This window comes from Ambystoma mexicanum, chromosome 6q, assembly GCF_040938575.1.
Source record: "Ambystoma mexicanum isolate Mex_15411 chromosome 6q, UKY_AmexF1_1, whole genome shotgun sequence".
NCBI lineage: Eukaryota > Metazoa > Chordata > Amphibia > Caudata > Ambystomatidae > Ambystoma > Ambystoma mexicanum.
This window is the reverse complement of record NC_090937.1, coordinates 46,972,671-46,986,379: the sequence shown is the minus strand read 5'-3', so window position 1 is coordinate 46,986,379 and position 13,709 is coordinate 46,972,671. Positions and strand designations below refer to the sequence as shown.

Here is a 13,709-nt window from a genome sequence, read left to right as displayed (position 1 = left end):
CCTCTGCACCATGGGCCTCTTTTGTGTGGTATTTCCAAATTTTACCATGGGAAAAGGGTTGGGCTTGCTGAAAATGTGTAATAGGGGGCCACTTTGAATATTATTTCCAGGGCCACTTTTGGTTGCCAGTCCACTCCTGATCGTGTTAGCCCTGCAGGGCTGGTAGTTTATCCGGCACCACTCCCATAGTGCCCTTGGTCACATTGATGGGGGTTACATGTCAGACTTGTTCGGAACAGTTGTACCACCAGGTTATCCAACATCTCCTCTCCAGTGATAAGAGTTAACTCCTCTTGCCGACCCTTGCAGCACTTTGGGAGGTACCTGAGATCACTCCAGGCAAGACGCATAGATTTGTTTTATGCACGTTGTCATGCACAATGCACATCCATGGCCTATGGCCACACCACACTGAATGCGCCCGATCTCGTCTGATCTCGGAAGCTAAGCAGTGTCGGGCCTAGTTAGTACCTGGATGGGAGACCGCCTGGGAATACCAGGTGCTGTAGGCTTAATAAAAAATGCACACCCATCGCCACCACCAAAATGACCTCTTATGTAGAATGCATAAATAAAGAGAGTCACAGCCTGACGAGTGAGGCAGGAATTAGAGTAATATGAATGCATTATGGAATGTGCTGAAGGACAGTGCAGCACAGAATTGATGAAATTCGCCTCAATAAAATACAGCGCTACCTGTGGGTAAACATTCAGAGACATTCTGTGATTGAGTGCTGTGGCTGTATACAGAGCAGTTACTTTTATGAGTAAACATTTCGATTTACATTGAGAGTGGCATTCAGAGAAATTAGTGGATGTTCGCTGCAAGCAAGTGCAGTGGAAAAATCAGTGTGAAGCAAGAACATGAAAGAAAAGAAACAGAGCTAGTCATAGGAAAATATAAATCTCTAGAGAAGGGTGATGGACAAGAAAGGTTTCTAGTTTTTCCCAGGCAAAGAATACCACTAGGTATCAAGGCCTTCATCACGAGATTGGCAGTAGTACAGCAGTGAACCTGTGGAATTACCACCAAACTCAGTTACTGTTACCGCCATTCGGTCCAGTGGCATTACCAGAGGAATGCGATTGGAGGTAAGGGGTTGTAAATCCCCATTTCTGCAGTTCAGAGTGCTCCATGGGGATTTTGGGCAGATTTAAAGCAAACAGAATTACTGTGTGTCATATCCACCAGGGTTTGGTGTTAAGGTCCAAGATTTACCTGCAGCTTTTTGCTAGAGTGCAAACATTAAATTAACCTTACTACATAACTCGCAGTACAGCCATGCAGCACTTTCGTAGTAACGTGGTCAAGGGAATTACTGCAACTTTACCTCCATTTTTACCACACCGCCTTGTTAAATCGGATACTGCAGTATTATCATTAGTATAAGCACACTCGCAATGATGTCACATTTAAAATAAGACCAGGAGACGTCAGTGAAAGATGCACTCTCTTTAATCACTAAACTCGAACTGGTGCGAAGCCATTAGCCACGCCTTCACATTACGTGGGTTGCAAACCACAACAAACACAATCACGGAAAGAGGACAGGGGCCTGCCCTTCACAAATACAATGAACATAAACAGAGGACGTTTCAGATCTCCTTTGCCCAGTAAGAAACTTGGCGCTTTCAACCCATTTCTTCAATCCATCTCGATGATCTGCAAATTACCCTTCTAGAGGGGCTTCGCATGAGGGGAGTACCTTCCACATTGCGATCACTATCGCTGTCATCAGTGTCCACGTCGCCTTCCATAAACTCTGAGTCCGTATCAGATGGGTCATCAAAGATTGGTGAATCATCTCTCTCATGGTTCATTTCACCCTCAAAAGACTGAAAGAATGAGGAGTTTCAGGTCACGGTGCCAGTGGGACTTGCGGCTGTTACCATGGTCCCTTGAACGTGAGTCACTGTCATCGGTTCTGGCTTAAATGCAGAGACTTCCTTGCAGTCTTGCGCTTGACGTACCAGTACTTGGTCTCCTATCTGGAAATTGCTCGGTTTTGCTTTCCGTCGGTGGTCTGCATACTCCTTCATTTTGCACTTGCTCTCACAATCCCGTGTTCGGGCTGTGGCGGCGTGGCGGCGCATTTGCTGCATATGGCGCTGTTGGGATTGTGGGGAAGAGTGCTTCTTATCACGTGCCCAAACATGAATGCTGAGTGACAGGCTCCCATAGAACTATGTGACGTGTTCCTGTAATCCTGGAGTAGTGTGCATATGGCCTGCATGAAGGATCCCTTGGTAATGGAGCAGACTTGTAGAGTGCGTTTTAGGTTGCCCATGAATCTTAACACTGTTCCATTGGCTTGTGGCCAAAGAGGTGTGACTTTGCGATGTTGGAAACCCAGATGTTCTGCAAACATGGCAAAGTCATGCCCACATTATCTGACTTCACGATGGAGGGAATTCCATAGTCGGCAAATGTTTTGTCTAGCGCCGGAATCACTGCCTGAGCACTGGTGGAGTGGATCAGATATGGACTTCAGGGAACCTGGACATCTTGTCAATAATTAACAGTACATATTTGCCATTGGCTAGCTGACCAAACATGTCGATGGCGACCTCGTCACACACTTGGAGTGGCATTATTGTCATCTTGAGAGGTTCAGGAAATGTGCGCTGGGCTGCTGCCTTGCACGCTATACATTTACCAAGTTCCTGTTCCACTCTATCGTCCATCTGCGGGAACCATACTTTGGTCCTGAGCTGTCTTTCTGTGGATACGATTCCCCGGTGCCCAGTGTGTGCCAGAGGAAGTATCTGGTCTTGTAGACTTGCAGGGATGACAATCCTGTTTTCTTTTAGCAGTAACAACTCCGGGGAGTTTGAAAGCGTATGCCTTATTAGCTAGAATGTCTGGAAGTTTTTCTCTTCTGCTGCTTATAGTGGTTGGTCATGCTTGCTTTTGAGGTGCCACTGACCCAATGTTATGCACTTCTGTATCTTCATGAGCAGCTGGTCATTCTTCAGGCCCTGCAACAGTTGTACTCTGATTACTGATTTGGGCAGTGCGTTGCTCACCATGTAGTTTAGATATTGATTGGCCTTAATATACTGTCTCTCATCCTTGGCTGGCAATGGATATTGGGATAGGAAATTGCACGGTTGCTGTCCTTCCATGGGCGATGTATGATTTTGAAAGAGTACTCCTGCAACCGGAGTCCCCACATTGCGATGCGTGGAGGCCTCTTAGCCGTTGGTTTGCCATAAATGGTTGTGAGGGCTTGATGGTCCATAATGTTGGTCGCCCATATAAGAACAGAGAGTAATGTTGACATGCCCATTCAAGAGCAAGACTCTTTCTCAGGTTGCGAGTAAGTGCACTCAGTGGTGAAGAGGCTGCGACTTGCGTATGCTACTATGCGTCTAGCTGAGTTAGGTGGAGCAATTGGCTTTATTTGTGCTAAAATTGCCCCCAGACCGATAGGGCTGGTATCCACCTTCACTTCAATTTCAAGTTCTGGGTCGTAGTATGCCATGCATGATGCAGAGGCAATGCGTTTTTTGAACTCTTGAAACTCCTCTTTGCACTCGGTCGACCAGGAAAATTCTTGTCCTTTTCCGCTGAGTAGTCGGAGAGGTGTGCTAACTGAAGCAAAATCCTGAATGTATTTTATGCAATAACTTCCCATTCTTAGAAATTATCGGACTACAAATACTGAGAATGGTGTAGGAGTTTCAACTAGTGCTTGCACTATGTCTGGGTCCGGTTGGAGGCCATTATGATAGAAGATGTGCCCAAAGAATTTGAGTGTCGATTTGCTGAGCTCACACTTGTCAGCATGCAATGTCAGGTTTGCCTCTTCAAGCACCATACACACCCTCCTGTGCATGTCATTGTGTGCTTCTTACGAGCCTCAAAGATTAAAATGTCATTGCTATTGTTTAGGCAGTGAGGAATGTGCTTGATGACTTGGTGTATCTCGTTTTGAAAGGTCTCTGTGGCTGGCGATACCCCAAAACAGAGCCGTATATACCTAAAAAGCCCCAGGTGTGGAGAGAAAGTAGTTATGTATCTGGAGTGAGGATGTAGTTCTAGCTGATGGTAGCCTTTATTTAAGTCAAGTTTGGAAAATACTTTTGCCTCATGCAATAAGTGCATCATATAAGTAATTTGGGGAGCCAGGTGTTCTCTTTCTATCGCCATGTTGGAGGCTCTCATGTCCACACAAATGCAAATGCTTATGCTGTTTACCTTCTTTGGCATGGGTACAATGGGGGATACCCAAGGTGTGGCTCCCGATGCTCGCTCAATGATGTGTTGCTCTAGTAAGGATTGTATCTCATTCTCCACATGTCTTTGAATGTTAAGGGGTATGCCCCTGTAGTGTTGAGTTGTTGGTTGTACCTGAGTATTTATGTGCAGCTTAATTTGTTTCCCTTTTAGTTTCCCAAGACCTTTGAACAGTGCCAGGAAAATGTTCATCATCAACTCTTTTGGACTGGCCTTGTAAGCTAACATGATCTGGTACATCATGTGTACTAGGCCCATCTGGATGGCCCACCGAAAACTGAGAATGCTTCCACCTGGAACTTCTCATTTTACCACACATATCTTGACTTTTAGACTTGTATCTTTATATGTACACATGCCCGTGAACATTCCTTTGCAGTCAAGAGGCTTGTTTGTGCCGTATTGATATATGTCATTTTCCACTTTCTTCAGTTCCTTCTTCTGGTTAAGGGACTTATAAGTTTCTTCATTGATGACCGTCACTGTGGCTCCGGTGTCTATGAGATATTCGCGGTTTTGTCCATTTAGTTGCAGCAGCAGGGTCGGCTGTATTCAGTTGCTATATCATTCTTTATGGTGTGTACATATCCTCTTTTTCGGTCACCACTCGATGATGATGAATTTGACTCGTGCCTTCGTCTCGGTGATGTTTCTAGGTATTGTATTTTCTGTCGCGACACCCGTCGCTGTGAGTCATTTTTGCATCTGAGTTGCTCTGCGTCATGTCTTCTGTCGTCATGCCTCCTCTCTCTGCGAGACGAATCTCGTGTTCTGCTGTGCGAGCTGTGCCTACTGGTTGTTGGGGACCGACATGTTCTGGTTAGAGGACTTTCCCATCTCAGACGATGGCTTTCCCACATTCTGGTGTCTCTGCTGTTCTCCGTCGACTGGAAGAATTTGAGGTTTTTACAGACGGACTGAAAGTGGTTTTCTACTCCACACTTGTCGCAGTGATGACCTTCAGCAGGGCATGGACCGACGTGTGGGAAGTTATGTCCGCATCTATAGCATTTCTTTTGGTCTGTGTTGCGTTCAGATGTGCGCACAAGGCAGAGGGATGCCAGTGATGCAGTTTGTATGATCTTGATATTGCTCAATGATCCCATTTGCAGAGACCAAGCAGAGTCTGCCCTAGCAAGTTGAAGAATTTCATCGAGAGTTTTGCTTTTCTGTAGTAATTTTGTTCTGAATTCAGGTGATTTGCAACCTGCGATGGCTTGGGATTTTAGACCCTCCTCTATGGAGTAGCGGTCGAAATCGCAGTATTTTGCCCTTTTTCTCAGTCTCATAACAAAATTTCCCATGTTCTCCCCATTTTTTCCTGCGTGGAGGTGTGGAAAATATGGCGCTCATAGTCCACTTTCGTCAGCGGCGTGAAATAGTAATTCAGCAAGTCAATTAGGCCTTGTAAAGTGTCAGTCGCGTTTTCTGGCATTTCAAATACGATGTCCCTCACTACCGGACCTAGTGAGTGTAATAATATGCCTCTGAGGCGGCGTTCCTCCCTGACACCTGTTGCATCAATGTAGATGTGTAGTACCTTGAGCCACCTGTTCCATCCTGGTGCCAGGCTGCTTGTATCAGAGATATCAAAATGCTGCATGGCTTGTAGCTGTAAGGATTCATGGCCTCCCTCCTCCCTGTTGGCTCGGACGTGTATGGGAAGGTATTGCAGTGCTCATATCTGGGTAAAGCTGTGGGCATTGCGCGCTGCACGTGCTTGTTTGGCAATGATGCAGTCAAGGTGCCAACAGATGCACAGGGCCTTTCAAGGCATGTGGCATCCTGTGCTTGGTGTCAGTACCGTCTGGAAAGTTCCTCAGTGGCAGAGCAGGCAGCTGTGAAATGCTGGAAAATGGAACATATTTCCTTGTGGTGGTGCACTGGTACAACACGCTGCAATCGTTGTGATAATGCTTTTCCTCTGTGGCAGTGAAAGTTTTGTCACACGATGCAGTCAGGGTAATGACATACAGGCCGCAGAGCGGGAGAGGGGCGTTCCTCGCCTCCGCTTGAATGCAGGAAGTCAGCGTGTGCAGACCCAAGGGAGCACTGCCGTATAAGCAGGTGCGGGCAAGCCGTGGATAAACCTTGTCACCAATGTTAAATCGGATACTACAGTATTATCATTAGCATTAACACACTCGCAATGATGTTGCATTCAAAATAAGATCAGGAGACGTTGGCGAGAGATGCACCCTCTTTAATAACTCATCACGAACTGGCATGAAGCCAGTAGCCATGCCTTCACATTACGTGGGTTGAAAACCACAACAAACACAATCACGGAAAGTGGAAAGGGGCCTGTCCTTCACAAATACAATGAACATAAACAGAGGACTTTAACGCCTGACTTGTAATGCGGTTACGTCTTTTTAAATTACCTTGATTTCACTTGAGAAACATGTGTAATTAAAGCTCAATGAGTAGTTGGAGGTGAAATAAGTGAAAAGGTGAACTTTGAGTTTCAATATTTGAATTGCCTGTAAGTAGCAAACACAAGTGTGGCGTGCATGAAAGGGAAAGGTTTGCACTGTGAAAATATGTTTCTGCATATGAATAATTTAATTTTAGGGTGCCACTTTTGTTAAAGTTTTATTTAAATACTACATCTGTGCACCATGTGATGAAGTCACATTGGGAGCCGGAGTTGGCGAGGACCTGAGATTCTGGGGGCCAGTGGAAGCTACTTGCTATGCAAAGCGACCCCTGGAGGTTGGATATGGGGAACAGGATAATCTCCCCATTCCGAACCTTCTAGGTAGGGAGGGCAGATCAGTCAACAGGGATCCCAATCCTGAAATCAGAAAGTGCTGAGCAGCCCCAGAACCCAAGGCAGACAAACCCCAGAGGTCACCCTGTGCTATCTTGTCCAACCTGGAATGTCTAACCTTCTGGGTGGAAAGGAAGAAAATACCATACTCTGGCCAAGAAGCCCCACCAGAAACCTAGAACAGGACTACAAATCTGAAACAAACCTGCAGTGGTTCCATGATGACAATCATTCTTCCCTTTATCTCGCCATTCCCCCCAAGGAGAACACCTGGACTCTTTCATACAAGTCTATAGACCAGTATCCCATACCTCCACTGTGTCCTTGCTTCTATCCCTGCGAGCTCTTGAGGAAATGTGATGCAACCAAGGCACTGGGACAGCTCAAAGTTTCCCCTGGTCTGAGAAATCTGACATTGGGCACTTGTGGCATCCCCACTGGACCGAGGGGCTAAAAGGAGCCTCTCACCCCAGCACAGAAACCCTACAGAGATTCATAAAGGGCCCAAACTATACAAAATGACCAACCTGTAGGAGAGAAGTTCTTTCAATACCTTTAGAGTGCCCCACAGCAGACCTTGAAAGTAGGGACAACAGCAAATTCAGGGGAACCTTGACAAACAAAATAAGGGGGCATTGTAGAGGGTTACAATAGTGTCAGAGTCTAAGAGGGTGACCTACTCTCTAACTGTGTCTACCGCTTTTGAAGCCTCTGTCAATCTGAGGATGAGCCTGCCTGAAGCCCCTGAATCAATTTCCCTTGGTAGTCTCCCAGGGTGAGTGTAGCAATACCTGAACATTTGAGTGGGGGAAACCACAACACCTGGGTCTGTTGACTGAGAAAGTCGAAGTACTTGGAGAGGAGGAGGAGGAGGACCTGAAATTGAAGGACAAATCACATATATATCGAGCCAATCAGACCCAACAATGGGAATGGATGGTGATTCAATCTAATAATCCAGACCAATTGCATGCAGCGTTGCACTTTGAGGCTGTCATATTTGGAAATGGTGTGGTGCTCATGAGGTAAAGGGAAGGACAGATAGTACAGGGAGAGAGTGGGTGCAAAGAATTGGGCTTGGTATTAGAGCAGGAACACCTCTTCTAGAGCCAATGTAAAGGCAGAAAAAGACTGGAGGGGGGAGGAAAGCTAGAATCAGTATTCAGGCCAATTGGAGAAGCCTTGGCTTTTTTTCTCAGAGATTGGTGACTATGAAACTATGATATGACCACATTACAGATGGGTAGCTATCAACTAAGGGATTATATTAGACTGCAGGGTTCAAAGCTTAGGTTGTCTGTGATATCATTTGGAATCACTGGGCTGAATCCCACAGTTGAAAGCTACCTCATCTGTAACCTTTTGTTGTGTATCCCCACTCCTCTTGTAAATCCTTTTCCACACCCTGAGCTTCATAGAGAAGCATTGCAGCCAGTGGAGAGGGGAGGCATGATGGAACTATATGAAACATAAAAAGGTCACCTATCATGCCAACCGCCCAACCCTCCCTTTAACTTTGGTCCACAAACCAAACGTTTTGATACTAAGAGGCCTTGTCCTCCCTCAATCATGTTTCAGTATGGCCAACTTGCCAATGCAGAAAGGGTATATCTAAATCACTGGCCCCACCCCAACCTCTCTAACAACAGCACACCTCCAGGAGCCATGTGACAGACAGTTTGCCAGAGCCATAGTTTTCACACTGTTATTTTGACTGCTGGACTGTTTTGGGGGCTGTGGATTGTTCCGGTTGGGGTGCTAGTCATTTATTTATTTATGTTGCATCCATTTCAGCGCACAAAGCCCTCAGGCATCTAGGTGCTAGTAACAGAAAGTGATTATGAAAGAAGTTACAGGTAAATTGCATAGGCAGCACAGGGCTGAATGAGTCTCAGTAGGTTGTTACAGGTACATTTCATAGGCAGCACAGGGCTGCACAAGTCATAATAGGTAGTTACAGGTACATTGCATAGGCAGCACAGGGCTGCATGAGTACAGGTAAATGACATAGGCAGCACAGGGCTACATGAGGCAGCAAAGGCTGAACGAGTCATAATATGTAGTTACATGTACATTGCATAGGCTGCACAAAGCTGGGCGAGTCATAATAGGTAGTTACATGTACATTGCATAGGCAGCACAGGGCTGCAAAAGTCATAATAGGTAGTTACAAGTAAATTGCATAGGCAGCACAAGGCTGAACAAGTCATAATAGGTAGTTACAGGGGAATTGCATGGGCAGCACAAGACTGGACTAGTCGTAATAGGTAGTTACAGGTAAATTGGAGAGGCAGCACAAGGCTGAACGAGTCATAATAGCTAGTTACAGGGGAATTGCATGGACAGCACAGGGCTGCACGAGTCATAGTAGGCCACGAATACATGTGAAAAGCACACCCAGATTCGAAATTGAAAATACATGTGAAGAGCACTCCTAGATTCGAAATTCAAAATATATGTGAAAGAGCACACCTTGATTCGAATGAACAAGTGGGGAAGATGTGGAAGAAGAGTAGTCAGGTACAGTCAAGGGTGAGGCCAGTAGCCACACGTGGACCGAGAATCAAGTTAGTAACAGTGCCTGTGAGTCATTAACATGGGCAGATGGTGTGGGCATAGATTGCATTGGAGTGTGCAGCAGCGAGAGATGCACATGTTTAAAAGAAAATCCCAGAGAGCAGTAGAGGGGGAATCCCAGTGGCACGGAGCAGCAGGCCAGGTGCAGTGAAAAAAGGGAACAATAGGGCTGAAGTGAGCTGAGAAAGCGGTGGTACATGAGTACAAAGGAAGGCCCAGAAAGGTAAGGTGGTGAGCATATCCTGGACAAGAGGGGAAGTGCAGGAAAAGAGATACTTCGAAGGAGGTAGAGACCATATTGTGGGGGTGGGGGGGGCACAGGTGAGACACAGCAAGTAGTGGATTTACCAGCTTAAGATGTGCTGTAGGATCCGACAAGGCAGCAATGCTGTGGGAACCCACTGAGCCCTGCCAGGCCCAGACAGGGGTGGGGAAGGCCCTTTCACGAGGCCGTTTGAGAGGGCTGTGATTGCCTGTCGGCTCCGTTCTCCGAGGCAGGATGAAACAAATGCAAGCCAATTATGGCGAGCCTCCTCCGGCAAGCCCAGAAGTAACAATCAGCTGTTGCCGAAGCTGCGCGCTGCGGCCATATGATAGGTTGGCCATGACGAAAGAGGTCTCTCACCGGCATTAAGATGGTAGCTGCATCGCGAGGTGCAGGCTACTGGGTGAGGGGCTGCCACAATAAGTTCAGAAACAGAGGGTCTCCACACAGGTGGAGGGCATTTATACTTGCAACCCCTGCTTCATGTCTCTGTTTCCTTCTGGTCTTAAGAAATATGAGGGAGGTAGAGAGCATGTGGTATCCTATGAACTCACAGCAGCTAATTATACATTTGATAATAATAATAATAATAATAATAATAATAATAATTAGGCTTTTATATAGCGCTACAAACCCTCAGGTATCTGAGAGCTGCTTATTATTACCCACGGTGTGTGGTGCTCATTTATCGACCTCGGAAAGATGAAAGGCTGAGTTTGGCCCCACCGGGATTCGAACCTGCGTTAACAGGCTCTGCACAGGTGTCAAAGCGGGCGCTCTACTCGCTGTGCCACTTGACCGGCTATAATACTCCCCTTAGGTGTCCCAGTAGGAGGATATGCTATTTAGAGATGGGAATAGTTGCTGATAGCTTCCAATAAAATACAAAGATTGCTATTTTGAATAATCACAAAAGAAAATGGGTATTCTATGTTCTTTGTTTTGGTATTATAAAGAATAACATACCCTCAACTAAGACAATGTTAAAAGTCACATTGGATTTAAACCTCTGAATACAGCGGACACAACCCTTTCACTATACCGAATTATAGATGGGTATCTGTCAATATGGGGATATATTTCCCTGATGGGATCTGGGAGGTATCAGATAAACAATTGGCCTCATTACAAGTCTGGCGGTAACCATGCTGGTAAACCCGGCAGGTTGCCGCCGGATATGCAATATTTACCGGCGCCTGGCTTTCCGGAATCACAGGGGGATTATGACCCCAGTGTTCTGGGAAGTCAGGCGCCGGCAAATTTAATTCGCCATTCGCATTGAGTCCAATAGGACTCAATGGGAATGGGGAAAACGGAGGCATCGGCACCGTAAATAACAGTGCTGGTGCCTCTGTTACGGTCTGCTTACCGTAGTCGCTGTGCCTGACAGGGCAGACATTTCGGGCATAGCGACTCCAGCAAGCAGACTCGTAGTGAACCGGTCCGGTAACAACGGTGCCGGTAGGCTTATCAGCAACCTTGAAACTGGAGCTGTGCACTCGTAATGAGGCTGAATGAGAGCGAAACTTGAATTGTCAATGATGTCGCTTGCCACCTCATGGTGAAATGCACCCCTCAGTTCAAAGCTACTCATCTATACATTTATATTGTGTATGACCCTACTGTTTCCCTTTTCAAAACCCTGCACTGTCCCTGATGTCAGAATTGATGAAAATGTAGTACACAAAAAATAGGATGACCTCATTACGAGTTTGGCGGTGTGGAAAAAGATGGTGATAAAGATGTGGTAATTCATTTACCACCAATTTCCTGCACTGCCAAATTCTGAGTTGGATGTGCATTATTTTATATACATATTTTTGGTCATTCGTAACCCCCAATTCTTTTTTCCTCTGAGCTTCGAACAAAGGCCTAGTAATTGTGGTCAAGTATATAAAGCAACAATAGAACAAGATTCCAATTTAAGACAATAGGCTTCTTATTAGGCAAACTATCTTTACTTTTTTTTTGTATTTGGTTTACACACAATAAACCTTTACAAAAACACAAAATATGTTTATACAAAAGGAATAACCAGATAAAACCCTTCACTAAAAATAAAACAATAAAACCTATTTCACATTCATTATTTATAACACCTCAACTGATGATTAAAGGATAGTTCCGGGACTTTTTTTTTTATTGTCCCTACGGTTCGGCCATGTGTTTTTAAGCATAAATCGGTAGATCGTAGAAAACTTTCCTATGGACCTTACCCGACTTTTCATCCATTAACGCATTCGAAATCAGCCGCCATTTTGTGATAATCCTATCATTTCCCCCCCATCGACCTGGCTCACCTGCGTTTGCGGCACTAAATCATATCCCCCGCCCCTGAAACAGACTTTATCAAAACATTCATATTCCCCGCCTCTATCCGTGACGTGACTGTGCTGCGTAGGCAAACGCGCCCAGGCGTCTTCTACGCGACTCCACACAGAACCCGGAAACCAACACAGATCAGCACACAACACAGCGCGCCACAATTCGGAATATGAAACTGTACTTTTAAATCAAACCGCAAGATTGTAAATTTGGTAAAGTACATTTATTTGACATCAAATGTTTAGAGAATATTCAGCGATTTGCATTTTTCTTTGCTCTCGATCCAAAATAGTTTGTCTTGAGGCAAGCGATGTTCGTGTGCAGTACACAGGGTGTTGGTTTACGATAAAATAAGCTCTTCGGTCGCACTGATAATCGCATGGCTGTTCCAACAACGAGGCACTAGGCCACCACAACGGTATGTATGTTGCATCTAGCCATTAGTACCGCGTAAGGGCATACTTGTACTTGCCGATCGTCCCATAAAGTGGTCAGGGTGGTAATGTTGTTCACGCGGAGAAGCAACTGGCGGTTGTAAAAGCCATCCGGCGGTGTCTGGTACTCGTGACACTGACAATAATGAAGGATGTACCCGTTTTAAAAACATAAAAAATGAAATTAGTCTCACCATCAGATCTTTATTAAAATTATTCATTTTATATATTAGGTCGGGAAATTATTTCATAGCTAGGACAGTGCAACTGGGTATTATACGTCATTTCCAGTAACCCACCCCCTCTCCTCTGCCTTTTTCAGAGCCGCCTGAGCGCCAGTGGACCACTTCGTCACTGATATGATATAATATGGCATTTGCAACGCGCCTATACAGAAGTGTTTCAAGGCGTGGCGAGGCAGGGAGGGGGGGGGGGACAAGGAGAAGACAGACAACGATCCTACTAGGCCAGGTGTCATTCAGATCGCGCAAGTGCAGGGGTAGGGGGAAGGTAAAAGTGCAAGGGGAAGGGGAAGTGGAGTACAAGGTAAGTAGCATAAAATAATAAATACATAGGGCCAGCTGGTGGCGAGTGCAAGGTAAGTGCAGAACAAGTTCTGGGAAGGGGGGGCTGTAGGATACTGAGAGAGTCCCCCAGTGCAGGGGTTGACAGGGAGGCGGTGCAGGTGGAGAGTGGAAGGGCCCAGGACCGAGGTCGCAGACAGTGGACCAGTTGTAGCAGGGGAGAGGGAGAGAGAAAGCAGAAGCAAAGAGGAAGGTTTTGAGGTGCTTCCGTAAAAGGAGATGGTTCTCCTCAAGATAGTGCGCGGTACAAAACAATATGCCACATAGAACGAACAAGTACAACTTAACCCGTCTTTAAAGCTACTATATAGTAATTAAATTGCGGTATAAACTCATCTAAAGAGTTACTTACATTACATTTGCATTTTCCATTGTGTCTGTGCGTAGGGCAGCCCCGAAATACCACTCCTTCTATGCCAACGTTATTTCTTCTAATGAACGAACATTAAATGGCTTTCGTTTCTGAAATTATATTCATTATCGTTTACGTTATTGCACCACACCCCCAAAA

The 13,709-nt window shown here is 45.7% G+C and overlaps 1 non-coding gene across 1 annotated transcript; it reads left to right on the top strand.

Moving 5' to 3' along the window:
• Positions 1-393: 393 nt before the first annotated feature.
• Positions 394-512, top strand: LOC138517068 (5S ribosomal RNA). The gene has a single exon (XR_011282354.1). It is a non-coding gene; the product is annotated as a 5S ribosomal RNA (ribosomal RNA).
• Positions 513-13,709: the final 13,197 nt, after the last annotated feature.